This window comes from Macrosteles quadrilineatus, unplaced genomic scaffold, assembly GCF_028750875.1.
Source record: "Macrosteles quadrilineatus isolate MER2022 unplaced genomic scaffold, UCM_ALF_1.0 Scaffold_8__2_contigs__length_117827958, whole genome shotgun sequence".
In the NCBI taxonomy this organism is placed as follows: Eukaryota; Metazoa; Arthropoda; class Insecta; order Hemiptera; family Cicadellidae; genus Macrosteles; species Macrosteles quadrilineatus.
Window position 1 is genome coordinate 48,112,117 of NW_026542601.1, and position 25,835 is coordinate 48,137,951.

Below are 25,835 nucleotides of genomic sequence, written 5' to 3' on the forward strand. Positions count from 1 at the left end.
GATAAAGATCGCTTCAAAGAGGGCTTTCAGCTCGGAAATAAAACGCAAACTTCACGTTTAAAAGCTTTACAGCTGTGAATGCATGTTTTGCTTTGGACTTTGCTAACGGCGCTCCGTGGACCTGAATATTACCCGGGGAGATTTTATGTAAACGAGTGTAGTAACACGTTTTCCTGTTAACTTTTGTGTGCAACATGTGATTTAAAACATTAAGCATTTATTGAACACATTTAAATACTAACTAAACAAAGTTAGGTTTCAACGTTTAAACTTTAAGAAATATGAACTGATGATGTAGAAAGAAGGTAAACAAGTGAGAACAATGGCGGACAATCTGAGCTTATAATTCAAGATGGAGTTGCGGCGAGAAGAAACGTTGAAAAATGATAATTGGCAAACAGTCCGCTGCAGAAGACTCAATAAAAAGTCCCAATCATTCACACCACCCCCTCCCTCCGCCAAACCCTGCCACCCCAGCAACAACCGGGGCATAAGGGCATTCCGCCCCAAAAACTGCGGTGAAAAACTCAGCTGAGATAAACAATTGCAGCGACGCTTCTTTGCAGGGATTTGAAAGCTAAAATTGTCGAGGAAAACAAACTTGCCGCTCGGGTTGTAATTTGTGTTGTTGATTTTTGAACATTTTGTTTTGCTCGGTGACAGTGAACATAGCGTTTTGTTTGTGTAATTAACTCACCAAATTTTGAAGCAGTTAATGAGTTGTTTTCTCATAAATAGGTTTTCCTGCGCTTTATTTGTAAGCCTACGCATCTGATTAACATACAGTACTACTAAAATTATAAATAGTAGACACAAGGCTATTTAAATTTAGGTAAGGTACTAAAACATAAAGTAGGCTATCAAAAGTTGACTCGTTATCATTTTATTACGACATTATTACGATCAAGTAGTTATGCATATATGTTGGGACGTCAGTAAAACGTAACATATATATATATATAACTTTATGTATATAACTTTTATATATTTGTAGCTTCATTTGAGCACGTTTAGGAGTACATTATTTATAATTGAACTGTCCTAGCCAAAAGAGAATTATAAATAAATTCGTATATCAACCACACTGGTATGTCGTTCTGTAAGACAACAATTTAATAACATACCTATTTAAGAAAAAAAGTCCAAAGTAAATACAACACACTGACTGCATACTAAATTGCAAGAGAAAAAAACGTTATAGAATTGATATAAAACTATTTTAAAAACTATTGTTTAACGTATCGCATAAATGTATTGTGAGTGTTACTGACGATTCAGAAACGATTTGCACGTCAGTTGAAATGCATTCCAAACTATAAAAGGACAATAGGAAACATGTTTTTTTTTTGTTTTTTTTTACACAAATCTACGTACATACAAATTACAACAATTTTAACAAACGAATAGTAATAGCTAATACAGTAATTATGTAACCACGACTTTTCTTACGCACGCCAGTGAATAAAGTTCGTTAGTAGGTAAACCAAACCATGAATGGACTTAAGGAGTATCAATAAGAATGAATGGACGTGTCGTGGGTGAGATGGCCCTTGTAATACGTCGTATTAACCAGCTGATAGGCCGAGTCGGGCAGGTTTGGACGGAAATTACCAATTTCGGTCGAACCGGCGTTTACTGGAGTAGGAAACTATTAATGGGGCGCAGAATCTCAGAGTTGTCCACATATTGGAAATATCGCTTGCCGCTGTGATTGGCCGCCCGCGCTGTGACTGTTGAAAACACGTAATAAACCGTCGCTTACTTTAACAGGACAGTAGGCTTCTTTATAAAATATTTTAAGAACCATTATATGGAAAAGAAACGGCGTTGCATCATAAGAACTAATCTTGCATGTGTTTGACTTGTAGTGAAATACCCCCACCACAGCAAACCTGCAGACTAAGCGAATTTCCATTTTCCCGATTGGATTTTCAATTAAATCTGTTAAAATAATTTTTTTTTTTACAAGTACCTATGTTTGCTACTACAGGGAGGGTAATAAAGTTGGTTTTTTAGTAGAATATCAATAGCTTAGTATAAAGTAAGTTAATTTGCTAAGTTTGATCAAAGTATATCCGTAAACAAGCAAACTACAACATTTTACTTATTCTCCATTAGTCATGGTAATGTCGAATTTACAATAAAAAAAAAAAATCCAAGTCCAATAACCGTAAAAAACCTTTCGATATACGATTTTGTTTTGTTTTTTAAGCCTTAAAATGGTACGAAGAGAAATTAAGAATTTATTTGTTTTGAGGGTCAAAAATGAGAAAATCCAGTTTTTACCTCATAAAACCTCCCCGTAAAACCCCGTTCCCATAGTCCGATATTGTTGGTTCGCGAACTCATTCAAGTTTATCCTGCCGTACACCTTTAAGCCAAATAACGGACAAAAATACCTACATGGTTTAAATATACATTAATAAAAAATTGAACAAATAGTGTTTTTGGCCTCTGGTGACATCAAAATGAAAAAGTAAATCGGTCCCGGGCCCAGGTCTTCCGATGAGACCTACGGTAATAGCTACTTCCCTATAAGGAAATTCGCTAAAAGGATGTTTAAAAGTATATGTAAAAGCTATATTTAATTAAGGGTAGCTATATTTTAGTTAAGGGTCATTCCTCAGCTTAATACAGGTTTGGAACTATCGAGGAACTATGACATAGCCAAGGGTCGTTGGTGATTGATAGGGTTTATGTCCGAACCTCAAAACCAGAGGTCACGAGTTCGATCCACCAGACTAGACCAACCAAACATCAACTGTAATGCTTTGTAAGTATGACATGGTGTTACAATGACCCAATTATAGGTGATTGTAATATGGCAGGGATTCAATAATAGTTTTAATTCAACATTGCACAAAGAATGAAATAGTCTCTAACTTTATAAAGTTCTACTTTAAAGGAGGGAAATGATAGTTTGACAAAACTAGAAAAATGCACCAGATTCTTTACAGATGAATAATAAGTTTTGTGTATAAATAAAAACCGGAATCCCACTAGATTACAATGATTGAAACAAAATTTAATTAGATTCTTACTAATACATATGCACAATTAAAAAAATAATTGTTTAACCGATTAAGTTATCCATCTTTGGAACATACTCGCTGAAGCAAGAGATTAAACAGTTGCCGTTTAGCGTATTTCTGTTCAATAACGTATATTAACTTTCAACGAAACTCAATATTGAATTCCTAATGCTCGGATTAATTTTGAACTAATATCAAGTGCTCTTCACATTTACCTAGAATATTGGAATAGTTAGCGAAGAGCACTCTGGCGGAGGAAACGCTCAACGCTGACGGGACCACATGTTCAGTGAAATACGAGTGGCGCGCGTCGTCTCCTCATTGTTCAGTTGTAGGTAATGGCTTCCCGCAATATTCATCCCTAACCATAAAACTGAATTATAAGACGACTGTAGGCTTTGTCCCCGGTTATAACGTTCATCTGACGGAACATGCGAATGTCAGTGCGATCTTGCAGCGAATAAACCGACTAATTCAATGATTTAGCGAGATTGTTCCAACACCCAGATGCCATTTATTGAAGTCTGAATTAATGATACTGTCTAACAAAATGCAGACGTTGTAACAAGACAAGAGTTTAGACCGTTCCCACACAAAACGTAAACAATTACTGAACATTGGCATAGAAAACACAGAAAATAAATAATACGCCCATCGCAGCATACCTGCCGACTAAGCGGATGGATTTCCATTTACCTGATTGGGTTTTCAATTAAATCTATTTAAATAACATTAGGTTTAACAAGTACCTAGGTTTCCTACTAAAGGGAGGGTAATTAAGTGTTTTTTTTATTAATAGCTTAGTATGAAATAAATTTGTCATGTTTGATCAAAATACATCCACAAAAAAGCAACCTACAACATATTACACTATTCTTCATAAGAATAACAAAGGAAAAATCAATTAAACATTTTTTGTGTATCGGTCAATTTCTTTTTCAATATTTTGTAAGTTATTTAATTAGTAAAGGCACTGAATCGATTGTTTTTATGCCTGAATAGTTTCATGATGTTTTTATTTTTAGAAACGTGACATACGAAACATAAAAATGTTTCTGCAGCGATTAAAGATTCGGAAGGACATAATGCCGAAACGAAATAATGAATTCTTCAGCATTGCATGACATTACAAGTGAAAAAATTATAAACAAACACTCTTACAGTAAAAAATCATTGATTAATTAATTGAAAAAAGCAAAAATGTAAACAGTCTTTATTGACTCATCACAAAATAAACAAATATTTCCCAACACATAACCACTTGTTAACTGAGATTCTTCAACAAAAACATCATGTGACCCTCGTGCGAACATTGTTAAACTCCGAAAGAGACTGTTTATAGCAGACATGTTTCGCAATGTAAAAGTATTCTACCAAAGTGGACTCACTACCAAAATTATGAGCAAGGGAACACACGAAAACAAGTGTGGTAACTAATCCTTAGGGATGAATACCCAAATAACAAACCCCTCTCCCTCCCCCATTACATGCCTCTCACAAACCTACCCCACCCCTTGACCACAACCTCTGGGGGAAGTAGTTCAATTTGGAAACATGTGTATACAATATATATACTGAATAAAAATATTTAAGAATTAGTAAATAGTTTTAAAGACGCAAGGAATTAAAACTAGTACTCCAAACAATTACTCCTACGTTTGTTCAGGAAAAATAATTTTTGTGTTGAACCACATGTAAATAGTTTTATTCAGGTAATTTGTATGTCATATTACAGCAACACTCATTCGTCGTGTGTTAAAATTACTACACAGTTACTAGACTATAATTGATACACTTTTCAAAAATATAGTTAAACTTGCTAAGATAAAATACAAAAATATAAAGAGCTAAAATAAATTAAAATTTACAAGAAGAAATGAACTATAAGAAAAATAAAACATAAGAAAACCCCCATATGAAAAATTAAAGACTTGTTTGATTTTTATAAACATGTGTCAATTACTAGTCCTGTAATTTAATTTTTTTACAATTGTTTATTTTGAATTAATAAACCTAGCAGTAAAAGAGCAACCATATCATTAACACTCAATTCCATGATGTATAAATAAATGTTAAGAAAATACAAATTAATTATTTTCATTTAAAATTGGCATTTCCAATAAAAATTTGTTTAGGTAAACGAAAAATACCTAAAATTTGTTACACCGTACAACGAATATTAAGCTAGATAAGTATTGTAAAATTACATCATTTCTGGTATTTGAATTACATCTAAAACGGAGTAAAAATAAAATATAAATTGAATTCAAAATATAAATTGACCGAATTTGGAGGTATATTTTTAATGACAGTAAATACAACAAATTTTAAAACCGGCACTACAGTCGATGTAAAATTACATATAAATTTCGAGTAACATCTAAAATGGTGCTTGTTATGTTGGGGTTGTAAATACACACCCAAGCGTAAATGGACTGCGGACAACGCTGGCGGCGGCAGAAATTGGAATTAACGGACTTTGGTACTGGGGGTGGGCGAGATTAAAACCGTTCTGATCGAAAGAAAAATACCCAAGATTACAATCTGGTCAAGTAACAAAATTACTCCGCTGAAAATTAATCTCAGCTCGCAGAGTTTCAGACGACTCTTAAGTTAACTTTAAAACTTATTTCTTCTGGAGTTCAATTGACAAGGGTTGATGCCAATAATCCGTTCTTCGTCCTTCGCTTCTTTTTCACTTTTCCAAATATTGACGAAATTCTAACACAATGTAAAGTATAATGGATTTATTTTAATTTATAAAAACCATAGTTAATTAATATTCGTCGAGGATAGATTTTGTTATGACAATTATTTTAGAAATCATAAAATTCTGTTTAAAAGTATGCTTAAACTTTTCATTAATGTACAACAAATTTTAAAATTTTTGCGCCATATATATGAAACCCTCTATCAATTTGCCAAACGTTTAAATCCTCCCTAACCAGTATAAAACCCCCCGTTCAAAACATTACGACGAAAACTACTTGATAACGTAGTCAGTAGAATAAATAAGTGAAAGTGCCAATAATATAATAGTGTCTAATTATAAAACAACAAACAGGAATCAACTTATTCTATTCATTTATTTTTTATCTTCACCAATGGTATTGTGTACTTAAATTGTATTAAACCGTTTTAATGGAAACCATCTAAATATTTTTTATATATTTTTGAGTTAGTGTTTTTATTTCCAGTAGAGAACATTTTCAACAGATATTGGAAAGCAAAAATCGCCTTATAAACCTGCCTGACATGAGACCAAGTTCCGCCGGAAAGCGACGCATTATGCGTATGTTTCCCTTGTGTATGTCAAGTGATTTCTTCAGGCTTTGCTGTAAAAAGCTGAAGGTAATATTGTCTCGGAGAATAAAACTCTTACTATGCTTCGGTGAAATCATAACTGAAAAATACCTCGATTTTCGTCTACATTTGGAAAAAATCTAAGAATCTTTTGTACATCGTTGAATTTACAAAAATATTATGTAAAAAACAGCGTTGGACGGAAATATAGTGAAATGAGGGATAGAGAATATCAATATTGAATGTAGAAATTGACACGTATTTCATTGTTGTCGTATACAGTACTCCTAAACAAAGGTGCACGTGCTAGGTTATACGGCTGGTTTGTTATACCGTATTGGTAAAGAATAGGAGATATATGAAAAAAGTAAATTTTATTTGGTATACATCACTTTATATCTTTCATTTTGTAGATTTAAAATACAAATTTTACCAACACCCAATACCTCCTCAAATAACCTTTTTCATTTTGTAAAAAAAAAATAACTTACAATGTGAACTGATTCCAAGTGTAACGAACATTGTTTTGCTATAACATATTGTAGCATCACACAGATTCGCAAAAACTACGAACACTTATCACTGTAAATCCAAACCAACCGTTAAAATATTTATAGGTTAGATTTATCAACAAGAAAACTCTAAGCTTACATCAAGGGGTAGAACAAAGCCACAACTCCGCGATGAACTGCCTCCAGCGAGGTAATGACTAAATAAAACAACACGCGTTTAGTAAATAATTTAACGCAAAGCAGCTTAAACGTTTTTACACCGTCATACAGTAAAACAACGCACGTCAGACTGTAAACGTTTCAGTAGTAAACGCGTCTACGATGAACGTAAACGTAAAATGTTTGTGAACGTAAACCATTTCACAACAGCTGGTTAGGTTCAGACGTCCAGGATTGCTCTATAAATTTACAAGTAGATTAAAGAAGAGACAGGTTTCGTAACAAACTATTTTACAAGATATTTCACCTCTAGGCAAAATGCATGTGTAGTGTAACTCTCGCATTTTTAATTAAAGCTTATAAGTTACTCGTTAGTGAAAGATGATATCAGAGGTAAAGAATTACTGAAATGCTGGAATATTTTTGACTTCTAGTCCCAATGTTGTCATCGTTGCCAATACACAGATTAGATTAGACTAATAATCCATCATAATCCTGATCTTCCCTGTAGTTTATACACTCGCATAACAATGTTTTCTATAATTTTAATAGTTTTTATTTAATACACTTATACTTAGTACTACTCCAAATTTTGCATTATGAAATAAAGATATAGTTACTTAAGATGCAAAATATAATTAAGTGCAATTTTTACCTTGGAAGGGTGTAAAATAAAACAAAATAACCAAAGGTAAGTTCCAGCCAAAAAACATTGTTAATGAATAAATTTAGATGATTCTTAATAATTTGTATCACCCGTCAAAGTCGCAAATTTCTCACTGTTTAAAACAATGCACTAAAAAAAAACAAGTTTGAATAAACATTTATTCGAACGCAAACGGTCTGAAGAAGTAAGAGTATCGATTGAAAATACATCTAAACTCGGACAATGTCAAGTAATCAGGAGTTAGAGGCCGAGTTGAGTTATTCTCCAAGATCATTCTAAGTAGAACAGCAATTCCAACCTTTACTGTTTATTCTTTGACCTTTCTGATGTTCCCGGGGAGAAAATTGGTTTCTTTAATACTGCGTAGAACCTGCTAGCTATCTAGGAGTGTATGTACAATATGCACTTAATTGAAACAAACTACTCTATGTAGTATTTAGTTAAATATAGTTTGGTAGACAAAGCTTTTGTTAAATTGGTTTCTTACATCACATGTAAACTAATGGCTAAAAGGGAGAGATTTTTATTCATGTACACGTATATATGTGTTTGATACTTGAAAAAGTATCTGTTATAAACTGATATTAATTAAAAGTTATAAACTTGTTCTGTGTATATAGATTTCATTAAGGAAATCTCCTTAAAACTCACATTCAATAACGAAAATGAAATATTTGAGTAATTGTTTATACAAAAAAGGAATTAAACTCATCATTATCCTAGTGTTCAGATGGGAAGTTGTTGAAAACGAATATTGGGAAAAAAGTAATAACGGATCAAAAGCAAAAACAAAGTTACTTTTGTTTATTGAAGGAGGTAAATTGGACATCGAGAGTGTGTTAACAGAGCCGAGAGCGGTGGAAATTGGTATTAACGAATGATTCTCGTATTTGGAGTTGGAAGAAGGGGTGGGTTTAAAGGGGGGACGGATTAAAAGCAAACATTATCAGAGCTCTGATGAGAAAATACTCCAGCAACAATCCTTTTAAAAGGATGAAAATTAATTTCGAAGCATGGACACTCTCGACTCTCCCAAACCGAATCTCAGCTTAGTTTTTAATCCTTGCATCTTCTTAACTTTATAAAGATCCAGATATTGTTTACGCCTTAAACAGCCACCAGCTGTTACTTTCATTTCCTGTTGACTGAATCACTTTTGTCGTTGAGCATTCTAACTGGGTAAAACTTTTGATTCGAGAAGAGTGTTCAGAATTTCTTACATGTTGGGGAAGGGGGTAATGGAGGAGTAATTTAAGATAGTTGGTACTTTGAGCTAAATTTGTCATAGAACAATCACAAGATTAATTTGTGTATTTGTTGTACAAATAGTTTACATAGTTTACTTCCCGATCTAGATTGAACTTGTTTGAAGTTCAGGCGTAATATTGAATACAGGTCATCATGTGATCTATAATGATAGAGATAACATCAGAACATATGCCTTTAGAAAATATTTACACTTAATGATTTAAATCTTTAAATAAAAACTGCTAATACTAGTTTTTAACTCCTTGCGAAATTTCTTAGTAGTTTTACTGATTTAACCCAACTATTTTGAAGGTTGATGTAGTCCTAAAACTCCGTGGATTAAACTCAAAGAAAGCTAATGTTAGCCTGATAAATAGTGTCATTTTATAAACATTTTTATAATCTGGAACCTAAGCACCTTGAAAAAGTTAAGTTGAATAGTTTGTATTATTACTACTAAAAGAAAAACGAAACTGTTGAAAATCAGGTTTGTATATGCTGGAAGAATTTCAGAGGCGTGCAAGATGAAAGGGCAAACCAGTATTTTGCTCCAGATACAGGGTAAGCCTAAAATGAAAACACGACCTGTTCTAATTGACTCACGTCAAAGCTGACACCTCTTGATACATCACATGACCTCTTTAGTTACATATAGAAGATAAGAAGAACGGTTTGATATTATTAATTTTCGTCAAACTAGAATAATGCAGTTGTGTATGTACTACAATAGTTTACTTATACATGAACAATATTGTCTCAAGATAATCAACACATAGTTTAAAGTTATGCATCGTGCGTGGAGAGAATTCTCCCTCAGAGTTGCACAGCAGAATATCAAGAGCCACAGAATGAAAACTGATCAAAGGTGCATCTGCCTTAAAGCACACAGTCGCTTTGACTGCTTAAGTGATCAGTTTGAATTATTGACTGCAGCCAGGGTGTGTTTTGGTTCCACGTGTTAGGCCTAACAACAAACACTCGTTCGCTACAAGAGGGAAATTGTTTCAACAATAAACTTTTATAAATGGGAAATTTTATAGTAAATGTAATTACTCTACAATAAATAGCTCCCTTTTTTCTGCAACGATATTAGGTAAGGCCCAATACATTCCCAAGGCCATAAAGCATTATAAGACGCATTAGCAAAGAAGCATCAATGAGTTGTAGTTAAATTCCATTTGACAAGGTCGTCGATAATAGTTTTGAAGCGCAATTGATACATCAATTACCCTCCCTCCCCTGTAGGACTCGAGCAATGCTGTAATCTGTGACAGGTTGTGGCTTCCCTGTGTAGAGGTGAGAGGTCATAGTAGTTGTCGGTAGCGAGTCGTGGTCGTGAATGAGCGAGAGCGAGAGAGAGAGAGACAGAGGGAGAGCAACAGGTTGGGACCGGGTATGAACCGGTTTAGGCGCGTGGCTCCACGAGAGTTCCACGCGAACACGGCCAATAACCGGTTCTGGTTCACCGTCGGCTCCAGCGGCGAGGAAATGCTCTGGAACACTCACATCTGGAGTGTTGTAGCCTAACTTAGGTATTGAATATTGACTTTATGCACTTCCAGTTATGGTGAGCTTGTAATATAAATTAAAAACTATATTGCACATTCAACTTTGTTAGGATGTGTGCGGCATTTTTGGTAAACGAACTGAACGATAAGATTCAACAAGATTAGTAAATAGTTTGAAAGTATAAAACAACTCTAACTTAACTTTACGTTGTGGAACATTCCTAATTTTTAGCGTCAATGCGAAACAAAGCATAACCATGATACATTGGTCAGAATTAAAGATTATGGATAAAACTTCGCCATGGGTTTATATTAGCAATTAATAAAGTAAGGAATTGCTTCTAAAAGGTTACTGTGACAGTGATAGAGGTTACTTAAACGATTGTTTATGTTTACACGAATACTATTACTAAGTTCTAGTTACTTTACTGGTACTTTGCAAGGAATTCAGAACTAATATAATAACATGTATGTATAGGCGTAATTAACTGGAAAAGAACGACACATAATATCCTACATTAATAAAACAAAAGGGGACTACACATATAGTTTTTTCGTTAACATAAAAAATTATCAAAATTTACTTGAACAAGCGGATGTTTAGGCATCCATGAGATAGCCTGTAGGCATTTGAAGAAAATAAACAGGCTTTCACTGCTTTTATAATATACCATTATGTGAAATTCCAGCCTAATTAGTTTAGGCGGTTGTGCGTTTACCAGTAAAAAAACAAAACAGATACACAGAAACCACCTCTATTTTAGAACGTCATTAATTACCAAACCAAATACAACAAACATAACATAAAAATACCTTTGTATGATAAATTATATTTCCAATGGTAAATTCGCCCCGAGGTACTGCACAGGGTTGCACATCAAAGTTAGCACGCATCCAACACACAATACTTCACAAAATTACCACTACCAGACTTTCCGGGGAAATTGTGGAAAGCCAAAATTTTCAATATCAACCTACGCGTTTGTCTAACGTGTAAAATAGTATTTACATAAAATGCAAATGCTTTTAGCTTTACGATGTTGAAACGCCGAGCGCTCGCGATGTTTGTACAAAGTTAAATATATTTATCTATCGCAATCTTTGAGTGGTAAGCACACATTCGATATATAGCAGCTAAGTGGTATACTGGTAGCGAAATGTAAAACTAAATAGTTCTTTGTTGTTCACGATTGTATAACGTTTCGCAGCTAATTGATGCTTTATGAACTGTCATTGCATTTCATGGTGTATTTTGTGAGTGAAGTTTATAGTTTATAGTTGTGACTGATTATATAGAACGGCAGTAGCCAGTTCCCATAATAGGAACCATGTTCTATGATCCGCTCATATAGAATAATCTACGATTTAAGTGCTATTTCCTCGTATATATTTGTATACTACAGAACTACTCTTTGTGAAGACTCAAAAGTTGTTGCCATTTCCATTAAATGGGTCTTGTGGTTTAGATTGATTAAATCGTGTTCGATACTGTGACGACATTAACAGTGCGATCCGTAAGTAATTGAGCAATTTTTTTATTTAGCAACTGGACTTTTATTATGTCATTTATAAAGTCGAAAGTCTAAATTTGATTATTAATATACAAACGGGTTTTCTGACTTAAAATATACACAATTATTCATTAAATGCAATACCAAGAATTTAGAGTTTAGAAAGTTAAAAATAAAATATTTCCTATATCCACATAAAAATTCCCAAAAACCCATTTCATAAAACTATATTTATTAAACCACTCTCATAAACACGGCACAACTGAATTAGTCACCCGCCTTTCAGTAAAACTGTCAGGTTTATTAAACAAATTTACTTGGATAAAAACGACGAAACATTTACAATATAAATGGAAGCAATCTAAACGGAAGCCACGACCGGTGACGTCAGAGCGCGAGTCGGGACAATTACCCGCCACTAATTACAGCTGTGGCCTTCTAAACGATTCAACTTTTGGCGCGAAATTCGATACTAGTAATTACTGTTGGAAAAAATAAATTTCCAGATTTCCCATAAAACTACAAACAAATTTTGTAGCCTATCTAGCAAATGTAACAAAATTAACGCATTTCATGCTTGATTTTACTATTCTAAGGCAAGTATGTGTTATCAACTTCCGTAATAGGCTACATAAAACAGTGGAAAACGAATATTTTTACATCCCTGGGGTTTCAAATGTTATTTTATGAACTACGTCGATCGAGTTATATAGCGATGTACTGTACTCGTAGATATTTAAAGGCATAACATATAACTTATTTTTTAGGTTGGGCCTCATCGTAGAATTCCATCAAACTATAGGCCTATAAAAATCGTTTAGTTAAAGGAAATGTACTTATATTTTAAAACACCGCTTACATAATATGATCTTCAACATGAAATAGATTTAACACTGCGTATCCAAAAGATCATGATCCTAATAAATTCAGTTAATATCGATTCTGTATTAGGCCTAATTGTTAACCATCCTCTATAATTAGATTATGCAGAACAATACTGTATTTATTTTCTGATTCAAAACTAAAATTCCCAACGGTAACATATCAAAACTTGTCATTCTATTGACGAATGTGTACAGAAACATCAGAATTAAAAACGAGCTATGTTATACTGTATATAACACAGTATAACAACTAATTCTGCAGCTAAAGCCAAATGACAAAATAATCCCGCCCTGTGTAAAGCAGTGGTGTATTTTCTATATGCGATATGATATACAGACAACAAAATGTCGTCGATCGGACTCTCCTAATACCGGGATTCAGCCCCGGGCTTTATGTACGCACATTTTCACGTTTTTTTCACATAAAATTGTGAATTACTTGTAAAAAAAAATGTTAAAAACTTTATAATTATATAGTTTATAGTTTTACAATCTTAAGCTTTAGATACGACGAGTGTTTTGTTCCTATATCTAGATTTCTATAGTTGACAACATTTACTATCCTTTTGAAACACAAGCATACATTTATTATCAAGTGCTGCAATACCTTATGAATTTCATTTTGTTAACACAATTTAGTTTTATAGTAATGGTAACAACTTCACAAGATACACATGGAAAAGGGTGAAATTATTTTCCGACTTTTGGAGGGTTGCAGAAAATCGAATATCATCTTTTCACAAAATCTCAAGGTATTTGAAATATCTTGACATTTTCTTGTTCGAGTGCCAATTGGATGAAGGTTCAAGAGCTGGCGTCGGCCCCAAGAGGCATCTGTAATACTGGAAAAGTTTCTAAGGTGTGTTTCTAATTTGAAAATTTGTCTTCGAGGCATATTCTAACCATTCTATCTGTTATTCTGACAATAACGTGTGGAGATTTGATGAATTATATTCGTAGTGATGAAAACACAATGTGTGTAAAAAATATTTGCTATGGGATTATCATCATTGTTAAAAGTAAATGTGAACATTAAAGGTTATAAGTCAATATAGATCAACAGTTTTTCGGGAAACCAAATAAGGTTTTACCCATATTAAATTGAAACCTTAGAATTAGCTTGATTTGAAATTAGTTGAGATCTTTTAATACTACCTTGATTCATTTGGATTTTCTCTGTTTTTTTTATCTCATTGGTAAAACTATAGAATGAGTTTTAAGAGCGTGGGGTCGTTTGGCTGTTTGAACTGAAAAATAATCGTCCACAAGGGTTATGGTATATTGGACTACATGAACTAAAACATATATTTAACAATCTAAAGACAGAAGGGGCTTGGATATAAAGACATGTTAAATAAGCACATGTTTTATTTTTATTTTAACGAAACTTTATTGAAATGCTATTATAAAAACCACTTAAGGTTTGTATATTTATTAACGAGTTTTGTTAGTAAACTCAAAGAGTGTCCACGTTTACATAAAAACAATTAGAGTATTATACGACACTTTCATAAAAAATATTCACAATCTTATTAAACTAAATACTGCAATTTAAATATGCACCTATGTATGTTGCATTCTTCACCATTATAAGCTATTACGATTCAATATTTTATTTTCATTGAATATTTAGCTACAAATGTAATTATGGAAGGAAATTAAATACCTAAACATTGCAGTAGGGATATTGTGTAAAATAAAAATATAAAATTCTACTGTATTTTTTCGCCTTATGAATGTATATATTACAATATTACAATGGTAAATCACTTCAACAGCTGATACTAGAGAGAGAGTGAGGCAAATCCCATGGAAAAGCCGTGGAATTACACAACAGTCCGTCCCCGCGCTCACGTAGGGATTTGGCACAATGCAACACAAATGACCTCTTCAAATAGCGGCAGAAATAGCCTACACTTTGGTCCTCAATAGACCTGTTTAACATTTACACCCAAGGTTTTGACAGAAAACTACACAAATGTGATTAAAATCATAAGGTGATTGACACATGGGTTTCCTAAAGTAGTCCGTTGATGCTGCCTTAAAATATTTTACTCTATCGAAAATATAAACGATTTATTTCAAAAGAATAGTTACATTAGGTAGTAAACTTTATAAATTCCTTTATACAACTTTTATAGACTATATTTAATTTTTTGTGACCTTATGTTACAATGTTAAAGCTTTTTAAGAATATTTAATAGTGAAACCTTAGTAAATTAAATCATCAGTTGTGTGCTATACTTAGTAATGGCATTATTTTTCTCAGACTTGCAAGGAACGAAAACGTAATTTTTGAAAGAAGATTGCATAACAATAGGTCTTACAAGATTCACTTGCGCCATCTTTAATGTTAATAATAATTGTTTTTGAACCCTAAAAAACTTGTTATGGTCTTTTTAAATTTTGTACAAAGAAAACTTAATGACAATAATTATTATTCTAGGGAACTATTCTTTGATTAGGAAATATTTTTGTTGGTTATTTATGTTTTAGTTTTCAATTAAATAGGGCTGGTGTTGAAGTTTTAAATTAAATACAGTGCATCCTTAAAATGTTTTTATATTAAAGAAAAATATAAATTCAAAATAAAATACATTATATCACATTCAGAATTAAAATTAATTAAAGAGTCACGAATGAACTAGTTAAAATCAACCATGAATAACCGCTTAGTTATTAATAATTATGTCGACGCCTGGTCAGATATAAGTACCAGATGCTTGATACGCCCCTCGTCTGGCCCTGTATCAGCCAATAGTGATAAGGCACTCAGACAATGATTAGCTTAATGCTTTCGTCATTCTCACAACTCTTTCTAAATAGAAAGAAAAGCATTTCAATTGAGACAGATTGGTAGTGTACTTGACAAAGCTATGTTAAGAGCTACACTCGGCTCTTAATGGTGTTCCAATTTTTATTGAGGAGACTTAGAAGGTTTGTATGTGAAATTATGTTTCGTTAAACATAATTTTTAATATATCATAGCTTTGAGGCTTTAATTTTTTTTAACGATTTAGTTGGTTTAATTTTGTTCGTGTTGAATAGCCTATAATATTATAAAAATGTCTTTTAAACTAAAACTGTTGGAGATGATTTTAGGATTTAGGATTTAGGTTTGCGATGGTGCGAGTTTTATATCACCAATCACCAATACAGTTTAAAACGGAAAATCAGGAAGCTCTCATATTCTAATCAATAAAAACCAGACCACTTGTAAGGTTTCCGAATCGCATTTTTGGGAACGAATGCTAAAACCAAAATATACACAAATTGGCAGACACCAATGTGAAGAACACATTTGTAGTGTTAAAGAAGATAAAAGATTATCGATTCCACAACACAGTCTGATAGGCCTATATGTTAACAAAAAATACTTTGTATGTACTACTGTGTATGGAGCAGAGGACTAACAACTCCTACACTACTGAACAGAAAAACAGACTAAGATACAGTTAAAATTTAATTGTAACCTTTTTTGGTATAGATAGTGACTGGAAGAGCTGGACATCAAAAGGATCATAGGCGTTACAAGCCAAATGCTTATGAATGGACAACAAAGGTGAAGTGCTATTAGGGATCAATTATGCCAACCTTTTGAGATCATACATGATAAATGTTAAAGGCTAGATGTTACATGCTACGTGTTAGAAGCTAGATTCTATAGATGTTGGCATTAAGCCAGAGGGAAGATTATGATCGGAAGATTGTAAACAAGTTGAAGGAGGTGTCACATATGGCGACCATCCTGCTGTGGTCTGTAAATAATATGTGAGCTGGATGATGCACAAGTGTTAGAACAGAGATGTGCTGCTGGCTTGAAATATTGATCACTACACTGAACATAGTCTTTTAGGTTGGTAAGACATCATTTTGTTAAAATAAAACTCGTAACCAGTTGAATTAGTGGGAATGGAGCTGTTTGATGACGTGATGTCTTTAGAGACATAAAACTAATTATATGAACTAGAGGTCGTCCAGTGGTCGAAAACACGACCAAAAATACGTAATTTACAGACTTCTCTATTTTCCCCGCCCGCAATAAATAAAACATGTTAGTAAACTCTCTTCCATTTGTTTTGATTTTCTGTTTATATTTCGTTGTTATTTCGTCATCTGCATGGCAACCCTTAAGGCCCATGTTAATTTCAATTTGTTTGTGCTTATTTTTTTACCCTATTTTAATTACTAAAGGGATTCTGCACATCTACAGAAAAATATCTTCCTAACAGTATACGTAGATTTTCTCGCAATGCACACGAGTTGAGTATAGAAACATGCTTGCCTATTAATATGTAAGATACTAAGTATTTATTAATGCGTTAACCCCTTAAAAGATAAACTGTAGCGTAAATTAGTGTTTTTTACAACAAATCGCTCTAAAAATATATGTAAGAAGTCGAATTTGCATGAAGGATATGTAAATAAAATATTTTATCCTACTAACACTACTTAATGTTTTACAGTATCTAGTTATAAATGTTACTTAAAAAAAAAAATTTTATTTAAATATTTTATAGAGTGAATTATTAAAATAAATAGAGTACATACACTAAACAGTATCATTATTTTGTTTTAGTAATGAAAAAGATTTTAAATAGAATTTCATCCTCTTTTACCATAAGTATCAATATTTAAAATTTCTGCTAACCATCTCTGTAACAAGACTTTCAGCATTGTTTGATATTCAAGAGAAAATAAAACATCTGGTAGTTTTCCAGAATCGCTAAGCCCAATAGAGAAGCTTTTGTACTCAAACGCGGGTAGTCGATGTAAAGAGTCTCCACTCAAAGGGAGGAAATCTGGAGAGGGAAAGAGACAATCCCTGAAAGTTGCGACAGCGAAATGCCGAGGACCCTTGTACAAAAGAATAATGAAATTTTTGGAGGTCCGAGGCATTCCTTGCTTGTACTCGCCTGCGGCCGCTCGCGCACTCCTTGATTAATCGTCAGCTCGCGCAATATACGTTACTCAACTGTCAGACCAACTTGTCGTCATTTATAATACAAGCTAAATGTTTATTTTAACACCTGCCGTAAAACTTGTTGTCATTTGAATTTTTCGAAAGTTAAACTTTTTTTGAAACTATATACTTTTAAACGCAGTATGTTTCTGTTGTAGTTTTTTTTTCTTTTTATGTAATTGAGTTTATAGCTACGATGTTTCCACCAGGTTGTGATACTGGACGTTTCGTTTATGATTATTATTTAGCCTTAAAATTAATTTGCTTCCATAAACATGTCTATACGATATCAAGATGTGAGATTTGATGTAAAATAGCTTACCCCAACTCTACACTCTTTTTCTTAACATACCTGTAACAAAAAAAATGCAAAATTAGAGCTTATAAACCATGCATATACAAATGAACAAAAATACGCTGTATCTACTATAAAGGCAAATTATACAGGGTGTCCACACATGATTAGTTCAATTTTTTACATTAGCTATACTGTCACTCTTCAAATCAAAATAGTGTTGCCTCTCTACGTAGGATTTTCCATCTCCATTCATGAGGGTTGCATTATCTTCATTCTAAGATTTGGTTACTCATTACTGTCACCAAGATTATTATTTCTCGGAATGGATTTTGTGATACATCTTTTTATTTTCGTTTTTTCCGACATCACCCCTTGTAATTTATTCTTATTGGGTAAATTGAGGACATCCACTAGACAAACACCTAAGCATATGTACTAAGATGGACCTTTAAATATTTTGTTCTATCCAGGATAAAAATCTAATGCTACTTCCATTTCATTTCAAATAATAAATTCCGGTTTCCGCATTTCATTAGAATCCTGGAGAATATCTTTCCCAATGATCCCAATTGTCTCGTAGTTCTTCAATTGATGTGTGCGTTTGTGTCTTTTAGACGATCTCCTACATTAACCCTATAAGAGGAAATCGAGGAGGTGATTTAAAGAATTGAGGAGTTCAGCATGTCAACCAGCACCTTGTTTCTTGTATCAGCCAGTCAAACATTTTAATTTTAGGTCACATTATGTATTCAGATGAACAAACTCGGCCACAATTACGAGTAAACTAAACGTTAGAATGTGGCTGATACAACCAACACGTGAACATCATACGTTAAAAGTTCCAGTAAGAGTGATATGTGATATTGTAGCAATACTTAGTGAACACTGTATATTTCCGTGATGTAACATTAATTGTTTTCGTGGAACAAGAAGTATTGATTTTATAATAAAATAATGTAACACATACAATATGCTTCATTACGTAGGTCATTGCAAAATAATAGTAACCCAATCATGTAATAGATATCATTATAAAAAATAAAAAAAAACTTACTTTAAACGTGTGATGAATAAATTAAATAAACAACAAAAGTGTAAACCCCTGCGACTGACACCGTGAAGTGTTTCAAAACAGCCCGAGCGATGTCCCGGAGAGGTATTGGTATTACCATGCGACCGAGCAAATTGAAAATGACTGTGGACACATATAGAGCACATTATTGATTATTACGGCCACCCTTGGAGCAATAATGGCCAGGAAAATCAATAAACCATCCTTCGCCTTGAGGAGGAACAAATTGAATTTGATTTTGAGGATCGTGAGACCAACTTACAATGGAGATTATCAATCATCCAGTGACCAGGTCGGGGACCGAGCTTTGCCATATGATATGGTTATTGATTTGACATGGGAGAAGGTTGGATTAGCGACGTGGAGAAAGAGAACATCAAATGTAATCATATATGTTAGTAATAAAAAAGAATTAAATTATTACTATTGTTAGTTATAATGGTATACGGATTTTAATATTTTGTCAACATCGTTACATTGCTCACTTTTGATAGCTTTTGAAAATTCCAAAGTGATGTGAAAAACATGTTTACGTTAAGAGAACACAAATTATCCCGGTTAATAACACTGAAGTTATCAATGATGTTACTTTAAAAGATTGACATATTTGTAAATTAATATTTGACCAAAATAAAAAATTATAAATAATTTCATGGTGTTTCGGTAGGCATCTGAATTTTTGTTTTCCACAATCCATTTCAACCCAATTTATTTACTTGAGTTTAATTGTATATGCCTGATGGTTATAACCCGTTCTCAGGTTTTGCCCAACAGATAGTTATTTCACCGTCACTCTCATATTATTAAAAGCCTTCACTAATCATTTCCCCAGCATTAAACCGCGTAAGCCTCATCACAGTGCGCGAACACTAATTCCAAATCCCTCTGCGTGGCTTACATTTAACGCACCCCACGACAACTCCATTGATCGGATCACATAATTGATATATTATGTTAATCAACGGATGTGAACATCGCCGAGTGTTAGCGCTAAACCAATCAACGCGCGTGGGTAAGATCAGGTGACGTATCGGAATCGTAAACCAATCTCTTGAAAACTGTTACGGCGATGGAAGCAGTAGAATTTGCGAAGTAATTTTAAAATGTTATTACTTTTTTGACGTCAAACTATTACATATGTATCGCGACTCTGTTCATCTGGATATACAAAATTTAGTTGATTACACTGGTTTTAACAGCTTTATCTTTAAACCGATGTGTAAATAGATGAGACGTATTAGAAGTATTAAATAACTAATATGAATAAAATAACAACCTTTTTTTTAAAAGCAAAGTAAGAAAATCAAGTTTTTTTTACGCGATACTATACAATAAAATATAGATTTAACGAACTATACCCTAAAAAAAGCAACATTTGGAGGTACTATTATGATTTTTTTCTGACCATGTTTAATTTTTCTTACATGCAGATTAAGTAATGTAGTTTCCGAGTTAAGTTGAAGTTCTAGTTTTTGCAATGTATATTTTTTAATGATCCTTACAAATTTGGTTACGCATGTATCGAAAGTACAGTATTTTTAATTTGTTTAAAGAATTACTAATCTGCCACAAGGAACGAACGGAACGTAATTATTAAATTACAATTCTCTGATAAAAAACTCTGATGGATACAAAAACCAAAAAAAAAAAAAAAATAAATACAATACTCTAATGGATCTGAATGAATAAATATTGAATATGGAGATTATAATAAGCTTAGAGAGAGAAAGTATGTTGTAACTCAGTTTAGTAAACTTGTGACGCCCCAATTATTTCTCATAGGGCTACAAACTAGTGTTACTAGTGTAACTTACACTATGCGAATGGCACAGAAATCTGCTCCGATTTGTCCAAAAGTAAGGGCCCACAAACTTTACTACTTTTTATAAATATAATTACGTCTTTGAAACTTTCTACAATAAAGTCAATAAGAATAATTCAGTTGTAAGGTCACTCCAGCAACTTGTAGCAAACTTTGCGATACAGCTTGACAGCTCAACTTTCAAGGATTGAGAGTAACATTTCGGATGAATTCCAGACTTTTTGTTTCCCTCGGATATGAAACAAATATTTACTTCCCCCAGTGGTGGAAAAAATACGGATATTATTTGTATAGAATACTATGCATAATGTTTACTTACGTGGCGGCAGTATACTTTCATGAGAGTATCGAATTACAACATAATAAATTAAATTAACGAATCCAAGAAAACTGTTACACTAAGGTATTCAGTTCTTTTTGTTCTTATAGTTCATATTGCATATGAATGAAAATAAATGAGCTATATAAATTAACAAAGATAATACCCATAGTCAGAAATGAAACATAAATAATCATTTGATCATCATCTGACGATTCCATTAATAGAGTGTATTAAATTTCATCAATTACAGCTCGGTCGAATTACTAATGCCCTGGTACGTTTAACACAATGCATTTTACACTTGGATTGCATTATTGGGTGCCTATAATTTACTCTAATTTCAGCCACTGTGGATCCTAATTACTATCGATCGTACAAAACTAACAACATTTAGTTATACATTGATACAGGGATGCACTGATGAGCGATGCGTGGCCTGTAAGTTAATGAGGCTTGCCGTTACTCATGTTCGCGGTGCTAGACTTTGTTGATTAATTACTAAACTCGCCTGGATACAGCAACAAAATGCTACACGACCTTGGAAACTTACTTGGTTACATTTAATGTGTTGTTTACACGTTGCATGACATTTAGTTAGTCATTGATACAGGGATATAAAGATGAGCGATGCGTGGCCTGTAAGTTAATGAGGCTTGCCGTTACTCGTGTTTGCGGTGCTAGACTTTGTTAATTAATTACTAAACTCGCCTGGATACAGCAACAAAATGCTACACGACCTTGGAAACTTACTTGGTTACGTGTAAGTTGTTTACACGTTGAATGACATTTAGTTAGACGTTGATACAGGGATGCACTGATGAGCGATGCGAGGCCTGTAAGTTAATGAGGCTTGACGTTACTCGTGTTCGCGGTGCTAGACTTTGTTAATTAATTACTAAACTCGCCTGGATACAGCAACAAAATGCTACAAGGCCTTGGAAACTTACTTGGTTACATGTATGTGTTGTTTACACGTTGTATGACATTTAGTTAGACGTTGATACAGGGATGCACTGATGAGCGATGCGTGGCCTGTAAGTTAATGAGGCTTGCCGTTACTCGTGTTCGCGGTGCTAGACTTTGTTAATTAATTACTAAACTCGCCTGGATACAGCAACAAAATGCTACAAGGCCTTGGAAACTTACTTGTATATTTTTTTTCTATTTTTTTTTATATATTTTTATATATTTTTTCTATCCAGGATAAAAATCAAATGCTAATTCCATTTCATTTTATATGTTAAATTACGTTTTCCGCTTTCGTTACAATACTGGAGAAGATCTTCCCTAATGACCCCAATTGTCTTGTAGTTCTTCAATTGAAGTATTTGTTTGTGTCTGTTAGGTAATCTCCTTCATTTACCCTATAAGAGGAAATCATGGAGGTGATTTCAAGAAAAGAAGAGGTCAGTATGTCGGCCAGCACCTTGTTTATTGTACCAGTCAGTCAAACATTTTAATTTAAGGTCACACTATGTATCAGATGAACTAACTCGGCCACAATTACGAATAAAACTAAACGCAAGAATGTGGGTGGTCCAACCAGCACGTGGAACATCATACATTAAAAGTTTCAGTAATTGTAATGTATAATATTGTAGCAATACTTAGTGAACACTGTATTTTTCTGAGATGTAATATTAGTTGTTTTTGTGGAACAAGAAGTATTGATTTTATAATAAAATAATGTAACACATACAATATGCTTCATTACGTAGGTCATTGCAAAATAATAGTAACCCAATCATGTAATAGATATCATTATAAAAAATAAAAAAAAACTTACTTTAAACGTGTGATGAATAAATTAAATAAACAACAAAAGTGTAAACCCCTGCGACTGACACCGTGAAGTGTTTCAAAACAGCCCGAGCGATGTCCCGGAGAGGTATTGGTATTACCATGCGACCGAGCAAATTGAAAATGACTGTGGACACATATAGAGCACATTATTGATTATTACGGCCACCCTTGGAGCAATAATGGCCAGGAAAATCAATAAACCATCCTTCGCCTTGAGGAGGAACAAATTGAATTTGATTTTGAGGATCGTGAGACCAACTTACAATGGAGATTATCAATCATCCAGTGACCAGGTCGGGGACCGAGCTTTGCCATATGATATGGTTATTGATTTGACATGGGAGAAGGTTGGATTAGCGACGTGGAGAAAGAGAACATCAAATGTAATCATATATGTTAGTAATAAAAAAGAATTAAATTATTACTATTGTTAGTTATAATGGTATACGGATTTTAATATTTTGTCAACATCGTTACATTGCTCACTTTTGATAGCTTTTGAAAATTCCAAAGTGATGTGAAAAACATGTTTACGTTAAGAGAACACAAATTATCCCGGTTAATAACACTGAAGTTATCAATGATGTTACTTTAAAAGATTGACATATTTGTAAATTAATATTTGACCAAAATAAAAAATTATAAATAATTTCATGGTGTTTCGGTAGGCATCTGAATTTTTGTTTTCCACAATCCATTTCAACCCAATTTATTTACTTGAGTTTAATTGTATATGCCTGATGGTTATAACCCGTTCTCAGGTTTTGCCCAACAGATAGTTATTTCACCGTCACTCTCATATTATTAAAAGCCTTCACTAATCATTTCCCCAGCATTAAACCGCGTAAGCCTCATCACAGTGCGCGAACACTAATTCCAAATCCCTCTGCGTGGCTTACATTTAACGCACCCCACGACAACTCCATTGATCGGATCACATAATTGATATATTATGTTAATCAACGGATGTGAACATCGCCGAGTGTTAGCGCTAAACCAATCAACGCGCGTGGGTAAGATCAGGTGACGTATCGGAATCGTAAACCAATCTCTTGAAAACTGTTACGGCGATGGAAGCAGTAGAATTTGCGAAGTAATTTTAAAATGTTATTACTTTTTTGACGTCAAACTATTACATATGTATCGCGACTCTGTTCATCTGGATATACAAAATTTAGTTGATTACACTGGTTTTAACAGCTTTATCTTTAAACCGATGTGTAAATAGATGAGACGTATTAGAAGTATTAAATAACTAATATGAATAAAATAACAACCTTTTTTTTAAAAGCAAAGTAAGAAAATCAAGTTTTTTTTACGCGATACTATACAATAAAATATAGATTTAACGAACTATACCCTAAAAAAAGCAACATTTGGAGGTACTATTATGATTTTTTTCTGACCATGTTTAATTTTTCTTACATGCAGATTAAGTAATGTAGTTTCCGAGTTAAGTTGAAGTTCTAGTTTTTGCAATGTATATTTTTTAATGATCCTTACAAATTTGGTTACGCATGTATCGAAAGTACAGTATTTTTAATTTGTTTAAAGAATTACTAATCTGCCACAAGGAACGAACGGAACGTAATTATTAAATTACAATTCTCTGATAAAAAACTCTGATGGATACAAAAACAAAAAAAAAAAAAAAAATAAATACAATACTCTAATGGATCTGAATGAATAAATATTGAATATGGAGATTATAATAAGCTTAGAGAGAGAAAGTATGTTGTAACTCAGTTTAGTAAACTTGTGACGCCCCAATTATTTCTCATAGGGCTACAAACTAGTGTTACTAGTGTAACTTACACTATGCGAATGGCACAGAAATCTGCTCCGATTTGTCCAAAAGTAAGGGCCCACAAACTTTACTACTTTTTATAAATATAATTACGTCTTTGAAACTTTCTACAATAAAGTCAATAAGAATAATTCAGTTGTAAGGTCACTCCAGCAACTTGTAGCAAACTTTGCGATACAGCTTGACAGCTCAACTTTCAAGGATTGAGAGTAACATTTCGGATGAATTCCAGACTTTTTGTTTCCCTCGGATATGAAACAAATATTTACTTCCCCCAGTGGTGGAAAAAATACGGATATTATTTGTATAGAATACTATGCATAATGTTTACTTACGTGGCGGCAGTATACTTTCATGAGAGTATCGAATTACAACATAATAAATTAAATTAACGAATCCAAGAAAACTGTTACACTAAGGTATTCAGTTCTTTTTGTTCTTATAGTTCATATTGCATATGAATGAAAATAAATGAGCTATATAAATTAACAAAGATAATACCCATAGTCAGAAATGAAACATAAATAATCATTTGATCATCATCTGACGATTCCATTAATAGAGTGTATTAAATTTCATCAATTACAGCTCGGTCGAATTACTAATGCCCTGGTACGTTTAACACAATGCATTTTACACTTGGATTGCATTATTGGGTGCCTATAATTTACTCTAATTTCAGCCACTGTGGATCCTAATTACTATCGATCGTACAAAACTAACAACATTTAGTTATACATTGATACAGGGATGCACTGATGAGCGATGCGTGGCCTGTAAGTTAATGAGGCTTGCCGTTACTCATGTTCGCGGTGCTAGACTTTGTTGATTAATTACTAAACTCGCCTGGATACAGCAACAAAATGCTACACGACCTTGGAAACTTACTTGGTTACATTTAATGTGTTGTTTACACGTTGCATG